Genomic DNA, 13,510 nt, shown 5'->3' on the forward strand with positions numbered 1-13,510 from the left:
CGTCCCACTGGGAGGAGGCCCCGGAGAAGACCCAGGACACGTTAGAGAGACTATGTCTCTCGTCTGGCCTGGGAACGCCTCGGGGTCCCCCCAGAAGAGCTGGAGGAAGTGGCCGGGGACAGGGACGTCTGGGTCTCTCTGCTCAAGCTGCTCTCTGCCCCCGCGACCCGATCCCCGGAGCAGCGGAAGATAATGGATGGATGGATGGATGGATTTTTGATTTATCTTTTAATTGACATACTGAATAGGTCTCTTGAGCAGCCTTCTTTCACCTGGCGAACTTTACTAAAAGCAGAAGCATCCAGTCTCAAAACAAATTCTGAAAAGCTGACACATATCTTTATCACATCCAGACTGGACAACTGTGAAGTAATTTTAACTGGGTGTTTAAACAACTCCTTAAAACTTTTTCAATTGATCCAAAACACTGCAGCCAGAATCCTGAATGGCGCTGCCAAGAGATAACACATTTCTCTCAAGTTAGCCTCGCTACATTGGCTTTTAATGCTCATAACGGCCAAGCTCCAAACTACTGTAAAGATGTCCTCATTCCCTAACAACCCACAAGAGTTCTTTGTTGTTATTTCCACAAGTTCCAAGCCCAAAATGGAAGGACCTTTAGTTTTCAAGCTCCACTTCTGTCTAACCAGCTCATAGTTTGGATCTGGGATTGAAACTCCCTCTCTGCTTCTGAGACTACAAACTTACTTCAAAACAAAAAACATACCCAAGCCATCTTTTTCATGTCTCATAATTCCTTGGCTCTTAGTCGCCTCGACTTATATCTCCAAAAACCAAGCAAAAAAATGGGGACAGTCATCTCATTTAAACTTAATCTCTTTGGGATGGTATGCTCATTCTCACTTAGGGTTGTTCTTCTCTGTCTGATGCCTTTTGCTCTTATCTCTGCTGTCTTTCTAACCCATGTCCTTCTAATGCGCTTTGATGAATTTGCCTCAAACACCTTTTATTTATTCCTCAACCTATTGGCACCATATTAAAGGGTTAGTTCGCCATTTTGCACATTAAGCCCTGTTTTTAGGTAGTCTGGGGTGAATTATAGATGTTCTGATCACAATTTGGACATTTGGTGCTGAACGGAGCATTTAGGTATCGACTGCTGCAGCCCCCCCACCTTTGCATTGAGTCAATGACCACTCAAGCAAACAATCATAAAACGGCATTAAACTTTCGTTTGCAGAGACATGAAACTCACCGTGTGGTCTGTGGTGGACAGCGATACGTTGGCTCGAAATTGACCTGAAAATCGCAGCGAAATGTGCCTTCTAACAGTTGTTTTAGCATTTGGTGGACCTATTTTTCCGGACACCGTTGAATAGCAGCAGCAAGACATCCAGCCACTAGGTGGCGATAGTGCGTTGTTTGTGTACAATACAAATCAATGAAGACGGACAATAATGGTAATATAACTTCTCTGGAAGCGTATTTCGCGGTGATTTTCGAGCCAACGTATCGCTGTCCACCACAGACCACACGGTGAGTTTCATGTCTCTGCAAACGAAAGTTTAATGCCGTTTTATGATTGTTTGCTTGAGTGGTCATTGACTCAATGCAAAGGTGGGGGGGCTGCAGCAGTGGATACCTAAATGCTCCGTTCAGCACCAAATGTCCAAATTGTGATCAGAACATCTATAATTCACCCCAGACTACCTAAAAACAGGGCTTAATGTGCAAAATGGCGAACTAACCCTTTAAGTGAAGTTGTTTTTTCCTTTTTTTTTTTTTTCATCCTCACTTTGCCTCGTTACATTCTGTATGACTGACTGATAGGCAGGAGCACAAGAAAGTGGTGGTGCAAACCCACGTGGGAAAAAATAACTGGCCATGAGGTAGGGAGACATTACACTATTTGACTGACTAAAGCCAATCAATTCAAATGCCTTCTCCTTCATCGAATACTGAGCGGACTGATGGCACAGTCATCTTACAATTACTTAAATGATGGATTTAATTGGGCTTTCTATGATCATCTGTGTGTTTTTTTTCTTCTTTTGTAAATAAACAGTGTGGTCACAGCAAATCTGAATTAATCTCAAATGTTAATTAACTGATTTTGCGTCATTAGTCATTAAGAAACACATAGTTAAGGTTATAGGTTAAGGTCATAGTTTGCATTAAAAAAAATACTTTTCTGAGATAGCTGGTTGCCAAGTCCCACCCTCTCTGCGACACACAAAATGTGCTGGACACACTAACGGGTCGTTAGATGATCTTGACAGTTGTCCTGTTTGGAAGAAAATACATATTAAATTCAAGTTAATTGACAACAAAGTTATCTGTTTTACGATTATTTTCTGTGAGACTGGGCTGAAATAAGAATGACGTTGAAGAATTGTTTGAAGTATTTATGAATTATTCAAGAAATATCAGGAATCAATTCTGAATCTCTCAGAATTATATTGTGAAACTCTGATATTGTGGCGTGCATTATGTCAACTTCAAAAAATCCACAATTGTAACGTACTGCCGACATAGAATGGAGGGGAGCAGACACGCACACAATGGACAGTGAGATGTTTTGGCATGTTTATTCCTCTTTTCTCCTCTTCTGCTTCTTGGATCCTGCTTATAATACCAACAGGCTGATGTGTAAAGACTTATTACACATTCAAGTCTGCGCTCCAGCTTTCATCTGCAGCCAACATTCCTCCCCTCCCTCCCTTCACCTCTGTGTGTGCCTGGCACACCCTCCTTAACTGTGTCAATACTGTTATTTAGTGGCACAGTCTTGCTAAGTCGTCAAATTTTCTTTTTGTACCATTTTTTTCACCTTTTTTTCATCCGGCAGATGAATTAAGTGCAATGTGAGACTTAATTATGTGTCTCTTAAAACTCAAACTTTGCAAGAACGATATCTTTCAGGTGTCCAAGCTGCTTTCAGTGTTAGCATGTGAAAAAAAATATTTATATTGAAAATTCTTTTAAGTTTAACAATTGCAAGACTGAGCAGAATATTTGTCAAGTAAAATGCAAAAATGGTCTACGATTTATTTTGATGAAATGTTTTGTATATCGTACGTTTTGAAGTATGAATAGATATGTATAAATAAAAAGTTAGGACAAAACAAAAGCCTCCATTTTTGCATTTTAACCCTTCAACACGTTCCAATAAATGCCCGAAGGTGTACAATTTAGGTACAAAAGTTTGATTTGGTACAAAAGTAACATCCACTAAAGACTGAGTTTTTTAAGAAGCAAACATGGGCAGATAATCCAGTTTGTTATCAAATGCATAAGAAAATTATTGTAATGTTTTAAAACATGTAAAAAATATTTTAAAAAATCCTCAAAAAAATATTGGAAGGGATTTGCATATGTCATCCTCCACAGTGCATGATATCCAACGAGATTCAAAAAGTCTGGAAGAATTGCAGAGAGTGAAGGGTAAGGGTGCACACCTAAACTGGACAACCCCTGATATCTGAGCCCTCAGACAGCACTGCATTAAGAAACATCATTAATCAATAGATGACATAACAACACAGGCAGGTAATTACTGTGGGAATCCTTTGTCATGCAGTACCATATGGAGTTACAATCACAAATGTAGCTTAAAAGTGTAAAGTATTCTAAAGAAACCTTATGTTAACCTTGTCCAGAGGTTGCATTGACATCTCTCTCCAGGGACGTCGATGCTCTGTTCAACAACACAGTGCAAAACCACATTCTGCACACATTACATAGGCATGACTGGGTTAGGGGTTAAAGGGTTAGTTCGCCATTTTGCACATTAAGCCCTGTTTTTAGGTAGTCTGGGGTGAATTATAGATGTTCTGATCACAATTTGGACATTTGGTGCTGAACGGAGCATTTAGGTATCCACTGCTGCAGCCCCCCACCTTTGCATTGAGTCAATGACCACTCAAGCAAACAATCATAAAACGGCATTAAACTTTCGTTTGAAAAGACATGGAACTCACCGTGTGGTCAGTGGTGGACAGCGATAAATTGACCCGAAAATCGCAGCGAAATGTGCCTTCTAACAGTTGTTTTAGCATTTGGTGGACCTATTTTTCCGGACACCGTTGAATAGCAGCAGCAAGACATCCAGCGACATACAGCGCGCGGAGTAATACTAGTCAAACCAATGCAAATCAATGAAGACGGACAATAATGGTAATATAACTTCTCTGGAAGCGTATTTCGCGGTGATTTTCGAGCCAACGTATCGCTGTCCACCACAGACCACACGGTGAGTTTCATGTCTCTGCAAACGAAAGTTTAATGCCGTTTTATGATTGTTTGCTTGAGTGGTCATTGACTCAATGCAAAGGTGGGGGGGCTGCAGCAGTGGATACCTAAATGCTCCGTTCAGCACCAAATGTCCAAATTGTGATCAGAACATCTCTAACTCATCCCAGAATACCCCCAAACAGGGCTTAATGTGCAAAATGGCAAACTAACACTTTAAGGTAACCCTAGAGGAGGGTACAGGTACTGGACTGGCCTGGCCTGCCTGCAGTCCTGACCTGTTCCCAGTCGAGAATGTGCAGAGAACTTGACTGGGAAAAAATAACAACTAAAACACTTCTTTACTTTGTTTCCTCAGTGTCTGTCTGAACCTCTTTTAAATGTTGCGAGAAGGAATGGAAGGAAGGATGTAAGAGCTTTACTTTAACAACTGTCATTGGAATGTGTTGCCGGTGTACAATGCTAAAATTGTTGAGAAAGTTCCGAGAAAAAACATGCAATATCTTGGATTCATTCTCTCTGGGTTTATAGTAAAGTAAATGATTTGGGGTTCTATGGTCATATGGGCTAATAGCTGTGTTTAAGCGACTCCTCACATTTGCCAGCCCGAAGGGTTGCAATTTGTCATCTCGTGTCATGTGGGGGAGATGAGTTACTGTCCAACAACAAGTGATAGAGCTTAAATATGGCAACTTGTATGAACACTTGCAGGTCAGTTTACACCTTCAGGAAAAAAGTAAAAGAGAATGAAGGCAGAAAAACACTGCTTTTAAAAGAAGACAGTCCACTTATGAGTAAAGTCTAGATATCCCAACTCCAGTACAGTATATCCTACTTCTCAGCGTCATAGAACACCGTGGAATGTCAGCGAGTTCCTTTTTTACTATGAATATACACACTGTAGTTAATGCATTATTATCTCTAAATGCACTATTTTCCTAAGATCAGAGTTTAATGTTTCATGTATGCTATGCCGCCCAGATCTTTTGGAAAAAGAGCCAAAAGCTAAAGTAGAGCAAAGAGGTTAGAGAAAGACAGTGTCCTTCAGTCCTTTTTAAAGCAAAATTCATGAACACCAAGAAATATACTGAATGAAACCATCCTTCCTTGTCACTCTTAAAATGTGATTATGTTTGCTGCTGAGTGTCGTAGCAGGTCTGTCTGTACAGGCATCTGTAAAACCCATCAAAACCAAAGAAGGTACAATTACAGTTTAAAATCACAAAACCATCAAAAACAGCTTTAAAGTAAAACCAAGACGTTGAAACTGTGTAGGTACGTTTGCATACGCATATTGTACTTCCTGTACGACTTTTGTTAATAACATCGCTTGATTTGGCATCTCAGCAGCATCATTTACTGTTAGAATGTGGTGAGTCCAGCACGTTTCTAGTGCCAGTTTAATCAGTTATGGCGCCACAAATCGTTTGTGCAATTAGCGATATGACAAGCATAACGGGTGCTTTATACACTGGAATAATGTTCTTTCAGATTTTGTTCTATTTTAGAAAACTTCCCAACTTTTCTGAAAAAGGAAAAAATAAGTGCAATAAAAAAGTGTTGGATGCTTGAGAAAAGGGATGTAAAGACCTTGGTGACTTTTATAACAGCCAGATTTTTATATCCAGATGACTTGGTCAGAACAGGATTTTAAATGCTGGGGCTTGTGGAGAGTCACAGCCACACGGGTCCAAGAAAGGACGAACCATGACATGGACACAGGGTTATGACGGGTGTGCCACAACGAGTCTAATGAGCTCAAACTTGCAATGTATCGACTTATACATTGAGCTCAAAATGCCTTGGTGCCCCCCCACCCCAGTCCATATTGGGTCAGACATTACCTTTCCTGTGTTTTGGATTTAACCAGTTTTAATTTATGCTGATAAGCTATTTAAATGAGTATGAAGACAGAAGAGCTACTTCAGAGAAAGAGGAACAAACCAGCAGCTTTCGGACAACGGCTGCATGGGAACCTGAATTGGTGGCAGTCACACACAACACAGGCTGACATGTTTAGAGAACACACATGAAAATGCAGTTTAACTGTGTGCGCCTCTTTTACCCTGCAAGGTGAGGTGAGGCAATGGGTGAGGTAGACAGTGCCTGTGTGACTTCTCTGCTAAGACTGTAATTATGGCGTGCCTTTATTGAGCGCAGAACAAAGGCAAGCCCTGCAGCTTTGCAGCAGCCTGAGAGCAGGGGATGTATTCCTGCCTCTATTCACACTGCAGTTAATAACAATACTCCTCATTGCACTGCAGACAGCTTGGCGTCAACCCTCCCACGTGTGTCTCCCTAGGTGTGTATGTGCATGAGAGACTGAGGGGAAGGAGGAAAGAGGGTGAGACAGAGACATGGAGAAACTGTTATGGGTTTGCGTGTTTGTACTTTGCATGCGTTACATGTTTGCAGGACAGCTTGAGGACAAGTCAAAGTTTCAAGTAGCCACAACTGTGATCCTGCATGCACGTCTTACTCAGCGAAGTTCATTCTTAAAATGAGCCACTTGTCCTCTTAAAGTGAGAGGAATTTGGTGGTGGTGGGTGTGATGGCTTTGAATGCATTTTTTTAATTTGTGAGGTGGACACGTGCAAGCTAAGCACCTTTTACGTATAAAAACTGTTTTGGGAGGGTATCATGTTTAAATCGTGTGTACTGTGAAAGCGTGCAGCCCTTTTGTTCAGCTGTTCAAAGGTAGAGCTCTATATTTTGTGTTTTGGTGCAGAGTGAGAGGTGGAACGAGTGGCCAATAGATCATTTTCACAGCAAATGCTTTGTCTGGTTGTAGCAGGTAAAGAACAGGTGTTACAGTAACATTAGCATAAGCTCTCTCAGACATCCCAGTAGACTAGTTGCAGCTATGCCGCCCAGATCTGCATAGTTGCAGCTCCGAATATAACTTTGACCTAATTTTGTGGACATTTCATCAGGACGTGTTAGCCTCACACTGTAATCCACTGGGTATTGTGTTACCAACTTGGCGATTTCGGCACCACATATGGCTGCTGTTCAGACCTCTCCCGTGAAAAAAAAAAAGAAAAGAAAAAAGCTCATTAGGGGTTTTTAGACAAATATCACCTACTACCGCCTCAAAAGAGCGAAGTCTCTCACCCTCCGCAGGAACACCCAACAGAGAAAAGAGATTTTGTCAGACAATCTTTCGGTCATAAGATCAAGACTAAATCAGAGCAGAGTAGCAGTCTCAGAATGCTATGATAAGGTAACACAGTGTCAAAATGGGCACAATTTCTAACAGTCTACCACCAGAAACAGAAAATATGTGAAAAATATTTTACACACATATGTATATATATCCATCCATCCATTTTCTATACGTGCTTAATCCGTCGGTCGGGACGAGGGGGGGCTGGAGCCTATCTCAGCGGTTATTGGGCGAGAGGCAGGGTACACCCTAGATTGAGATTGAGATTGAGATTCAAATTTATTGTCATTACACATATACAAGTATAGCATAACGAAAAGTAAGTTCCAGTACACCCATCCAGGAGACGGGTGACCGTGGCCATGCAGCTCAGTGATAAGCGCTGCCAGGTTGCCATTCCATCACAGGACCACACAGAGACAAACGTGACAAACAACCATCCATACTCCCTCTTCTTCTCATATTTATGTTTTTCCTTGTGTGTATATTCCCTATTTAAAACGTTTTTTTGGCAGCCGGAGTCAAATTCCTTGTTTGTGAGCACAAACTTGGCCAGATAAAGATAATCCTGATTCTGATTCCACACAGAAGGAACTCAGCCGGGATTCAAACCAGCAGCCCTCTTGCTGTTAGGCGACGGTGCTAACCACCACACCTATGTGCAGCCCCTTATATATAATGCAAATACCAAAAACACAAATATCAATTCAGATAAATTAATATTTGACAGTTTTGACCAATTTGTTATATCCTTTGTAGTGTTTAACATTGAGAACCATAGTACATTTTTATATTCACATAAAAAGTAAAGAAATCGGGATAAGTCTTTTTATTTTGAATATCTGTTAAAGGGATAATCCGGAGTAAAATGCACTTTAGATCAATTTACGGGATGTTGGGAGTACATACGTTGAGTTGACATCAAAATCATGTCATTCGGATGTGTTTTGAGAATTTCGATTTGACCGTTTTTAGCCAAAAGTCATTAGCCTGGAAGTGAATGGGGCAAATCATGTCACCGCTACAAAACGCTATTTTTATACCTCTTCTACAGCTCCAAACAACATAACACTTACGTGGTAATGAGTAGAGGGTCCCTAAAGCCAAACCGAAGTGTCCCGAGGTCTTCATGTGGTCGGATATAGAGTCCAGAATTAATTTAATCAAGCCAGTACCTTTCTGGAAATGTGTCTGCTGCAGCTGCCGCTACAGACCGTGGTGAAGTTGGTTTGATATTGGTTTGAAAAAAAAGACACCTTATTTCCTTATTGTGAATATCTGTCGAATATCCAATATCAAACCAACTTCACCACAGTCTTAAGCGGCAGCTGCAGCAGCAACATTTCCGGAAAGGTACTGGCTTGATTAAATTCATTCTGGACTCTATATCCGACCACATGAAGACCTCTGGACACTTCGGTTTGGCTTTAGGGACCCTCTACTCACTACCACGTAAGTGTTATGTTGTTTGGAGCTGTAGAAGAGGTATAAAAAATAGCATTTTGTAGCGGTGACATGATTTGCCCCATTCACTTCCAGGCTAACGACTTTTGGCTAAAAACGGTCAAATCGAAATTCTCAAAACACATCCGAATGACATGATTTTGATGTCAACTCAACGTATGCACTCCCAACATCCCGTAAATTAATCTAAAGTGCATTTTACTCCGGATTATCCCTTTAAGGTTTCTACTTTCTTCATCACGTTCAATATATGTATTGACAACTTTACTCTAATTACTATTAATCCAACCATGATCTTTTCCAAACCCAGACCATGTCAGTTTAGCCGGTGCTTTATGGAACCGTCATGAAAGTACAGCTTATTATTGATTAATTTTCCTTAATTTTGTGGTATCTTACTTGAGTGTTTCAGTGTTAAGGTTCTGGTACTTTGTAGTCCTTAACTTTAACTAATTACTTGCTATTCTCGAATTTAACTTTAAAAACACATGGAAAATGCAACACATTACACACTTTATAGCTTGTAAACTCATAAGCAGCATTTGCGTAAGAAGTGTTGTCTTGTTTTAATCTTCCCTTGATTTCTCTAAATAACTCTGGACAGGACTCTTAGATACAAATGCAAAGCATTAGATGTACACCCCCATGTGTAAACAAATGGATATTATTATATCACAGAGTAAAAATAAACATTGCTGCCCAACCAGACAAAATACAGCATCTCTGAATAAATAAACTGCTAACTCAAAACATACATTTCCGCCAGGCTCACACAGACCACACTAGCATGCTAGCCACACGCTCACAGCCACATCCTACCGAGACTTCAAACAGTAAAAAAATACAGTTGAATTGTAGTAGTTGAATTCGCTCCATTTCAGCTGCGGAGCGCCTGTAGTTGGTGTCCTGTCGAGAGATCACGGCACCGATCCTCCCGAGCAGGTCATCAAACTGGGTCCTGGTGAGCCTGAAATACCGCTGGAAGCGGCCGTCATCCAGACGCAACTCCAGGAGAAGGCGGTGAAATTCTCCGAGCTGAGTGCACCTCGGGATGATGTCACTGACCCAGACACGACTCCATTTGAGCTGCGGAGCGCCTGTCCATCTGTCTCTGGTGAGTGGCAGATAAATCAATTAAAAAGATCCCGGGACACATGACGTCACTGTCGTCCAGAATCTCAACGCTGACAGGCTGTCGTGACGCGAATATTTCGCCAAAGTTGGATTTTCTGAACTCGTGCCAATTCGCGTCTTGTCATTCGCTCGGCGGTATTCGCATCATTCACGGCGCCTCAAAATCGTCATTCGCGCCGCCGGCTCGAAATCGCGTCTATTCGAGTCTTTGCATTGACTTTGTATGTAATCATGTCGCGCGAAAAATTCCCACCGCGTCCGGTCTGAACGCACCGTAAGAAAACATGGCGTCCCACGCGGGGCAAACCTCAAAAACTACCTGTGAACAGTGCCACAGTGGCGTAAACAGGTAACTGCCTTACATATACAAACATTTAAGCTATACTGTTGCATTTAAATTTAAACAGATTTACGACAGAAAAAAAACATTCATGAAATCTATTTGATACAACTTCCGTAGACATCATAATGACATCATTTAAAGTGAGTTCCCACTGAGGGATTAGATGTTATTACTCAGGGTTTACTTTGCATAGCTGATCTCTGTTTAGATAGCCAGTTAAATTAGTATGCTATTTGATCCCCCAAAAAGTAGGAGCAGTTTGCAGTGTCAGAAATCCATTTCAAGTAGTAAAGTGAAACACTTTGAGTCTCAGTTTAATTCAAATTCAAATAGTATGTGGAGCCAAACCCCACTTTGAAGAAATATAGCTTGCTTTTAGTCTATTACAGTTACTAAAAGGAAAAGTATTTACACATAAACGCTTACATTTTGAGACTGTTTGACCAGTTCATGAACCACACAAAACAGGAAAAGAAGAAATAAGATGAAAGAGCAGGCGATAGCAGTTTCAGCAGCTGTGTTCTCAGATCTTGCCCATAACCTCTAGTTGACCCCAGAGTATTTATGAACCAGTTTAAACTAGTCTTAGACAGGGGGAAAAAATTGTTGAAGGGAAAGCATTTGTAAACTGACAAAGTGAGCAGATTCAGTCTTTTGCAGAAGAGAAGCTCATATGGCATCAAAAAGCCACAGTTAGCCTTGTATCCTAACTACCAAAATCTGCTTTGTAAGCAGACAAGACTATGCTAGCAACAAACCAATAGCCTGCGTGCTATCATTTGTGCTTCTTCTCTATTGTTACTGGCTTCTTATTCTGTGGGTCAAAGATGGATTACTTGAGTCCAACTGAACATATACATCCAGAAGCAATTAAACTTCGAACCGCATTATGTGTTAGTCCAACTTTGGAAAATTTGATTCCGTGCAATTTCAGTCAGACTAACATGTTTACTTGTATTCTAAAGTCCAGCTTTAGTCAGAATACCAAAGTGATTAGATCTTTTTCTAATAGAGACATTATAGTCTCTGGAACCTCTTGAAAACAGTTGAACACACAGCACTTTAAAGCCTAATGTCTACTCCAACAATTATGGACTAGGTTGCGACATTGTTTTAAATCATGGGTATAGTGTAAATGTAGTCTCAGGATAGATAAGCTGATGTAAGTTTTGAATGTCAATCAGTCTTGTTAAGGGCTTATGTAAAGGATAAATTACATTTGAAATTTCAAGGGGTTTTGAAACCAAAGTCCTATATATGCCTACTTCCATCCTACTGGAGTTGTGCAGATTAATAAACTCCTTATTATTTTTTAAGTACTGAAGAGTAGAGAAATATATTACACCTTGTGGGGAGGACAAGGTGTGTGTTTGACTTAAAAAATCGCTCTTGTACACGCATAAAAACACTAAAAACACAGATAAGCAGTTTCACAGGCAGTTTTGCCTTCAAGAAAAACTCGACTTGTAGAGTATCAGTTTCATCGCTATTTGGTCCAGGCTTCTGCTCCAACAGAAGTTCAGGCCCCTAACTATTTCAATCCCCTAACTATTTACTTTTGAAAATAAACCAGGATGTGCTTTATGAAGTTGCAACCTAGCTTGGCTAAACATACCGACTTATTCTACAAAAGGGGGGAAAATAAAGTCTATAAAGTTAACGGTGAAATGTTTTAATGTTCATTAAGTCCTTGCATTCAAGTATTTTCCCACAAGTGTCCTTGCACTTGCTACAGTGATATTTCCAGTGTAAATGTCCTAGCAAATAGCAACAAAATGACCACATCTGAATAATGTCTGTGTATGTCCTGTGGTTAGTGGAATGTAGAATAAGCAATTCTATTACCGTAGAAAAAACAGACATTAACGTACAGCTTCATAGCCTAAACACACAGCAATAATTGTGATTGTAAAATTTTAAAAGATTACTGCCCCCAGACATTATTTTGCAAGATATGAATCTGCGTGTTGCCTGAGTGTCTAAGTGAGAATTCTTAGTATCTGTTGTATATTCAATTTTTGTTTTATATATCTTTTTTTATGTTGTCCGCATAGGCAGCGGGTCTCTGTTACATGTCTCTTCTCTGTAATCACTACTGCCATTATTAATCACTATCATCATCATCATTGTTACAATATTTTTATTCATCATCATCAGTAGTGATAATAATCACAACACACACACGATTCATAAAGTTTTCTTTCAAACTGGCAGGGACTTTATCATATTGCATATATTACAATGAATCAGGTTATAAATGGTTTCAATTGGACTGTATATTTGAAGAGTTTTGAGATTACATTTGTTGTGATTTGATGCTGCATAAATAAGATAAACTGAAATAAAACATCGCTATATTAAAAGAATATTTAGAAAAAAGACTTTGGCTGGAACCTCAAACCATAACAGACAACACTAGAAAATCTCTGAAGAAATTTTGATGGGGGCCAAACTACTGCCTGCCCAGAAACAGAGGCTGTAGTTCAGTTAAAGTTGAATGTTTTCTGTCACATATAAACTTTAAATCATGTCTTTGTGATTGGGCAGTTTTTGGCACTTGGTGCATAAGTGCCTTCTCTTTATCTCCTTATGACCTTGAGTTTTAATACTGATGCGTATGCCTGGAAGAAACCCTTTAGTTCAGTAAAAGTTGAGTGTTCCCTGTCACATATAAACTTTGAATGATGTCTCTGTGATGCCGCATGGCTGGGTTATGAGGCCTCAAGCTTAAGACAGGTCTGCTGAAGACAGTTGTGATTTTTATCAAGGTCCTGTTTAAAATACAGCTTTTATGGCATTTTCAAAATTCCCCTCACTATCAGTTTAAAGGAGAAAAGCATAGCAGGTTTATAACATTAAGCTTTTATGATGGGGCAGCCACGTTGGCTCTGCCTTCATAAGCAGTATCATAATTAGTTGCTATGGGAGACAGCTGCAGCTCGTGTGAGTTCCGACTGTCACTTCTCTTTCTCTCCTTTTGACCTTGGGTTTTAATACTGATGCGTATGCCTGGAACAAACAGTTGCTGTTCGAAAAGTAAAAGTTTTGAATGATGTCTGTGATGCTGTATGGCTGAGTTATGAGGCCTCCAAAATGCCCTCGTTAAGTGCTTTTCAATGCATTTTCCCATTGGCAATTTTCCCACTTTTTCCCATTTTGCTGGAATTCCTTTTGACTAATGAGAGCCAAAA

This window comes from Odontesthes bonariensis, chromosome 21 (assembly GCF_027942865.1).
Source record: "Odontesthes bonariensis isolate fOdoBon6 chromosome 21, fOdoBon6.hap1, whole genome shotgun sequence".
In the NCBI taxonomy this organism is placed as follows: domain Eukaryota; kingdom Metazoa; phylum Chordata; class Actinopteri; order Atheriniformes; family Atherinopsidae; genus Odontesthes; species Odontesthes bonariensis.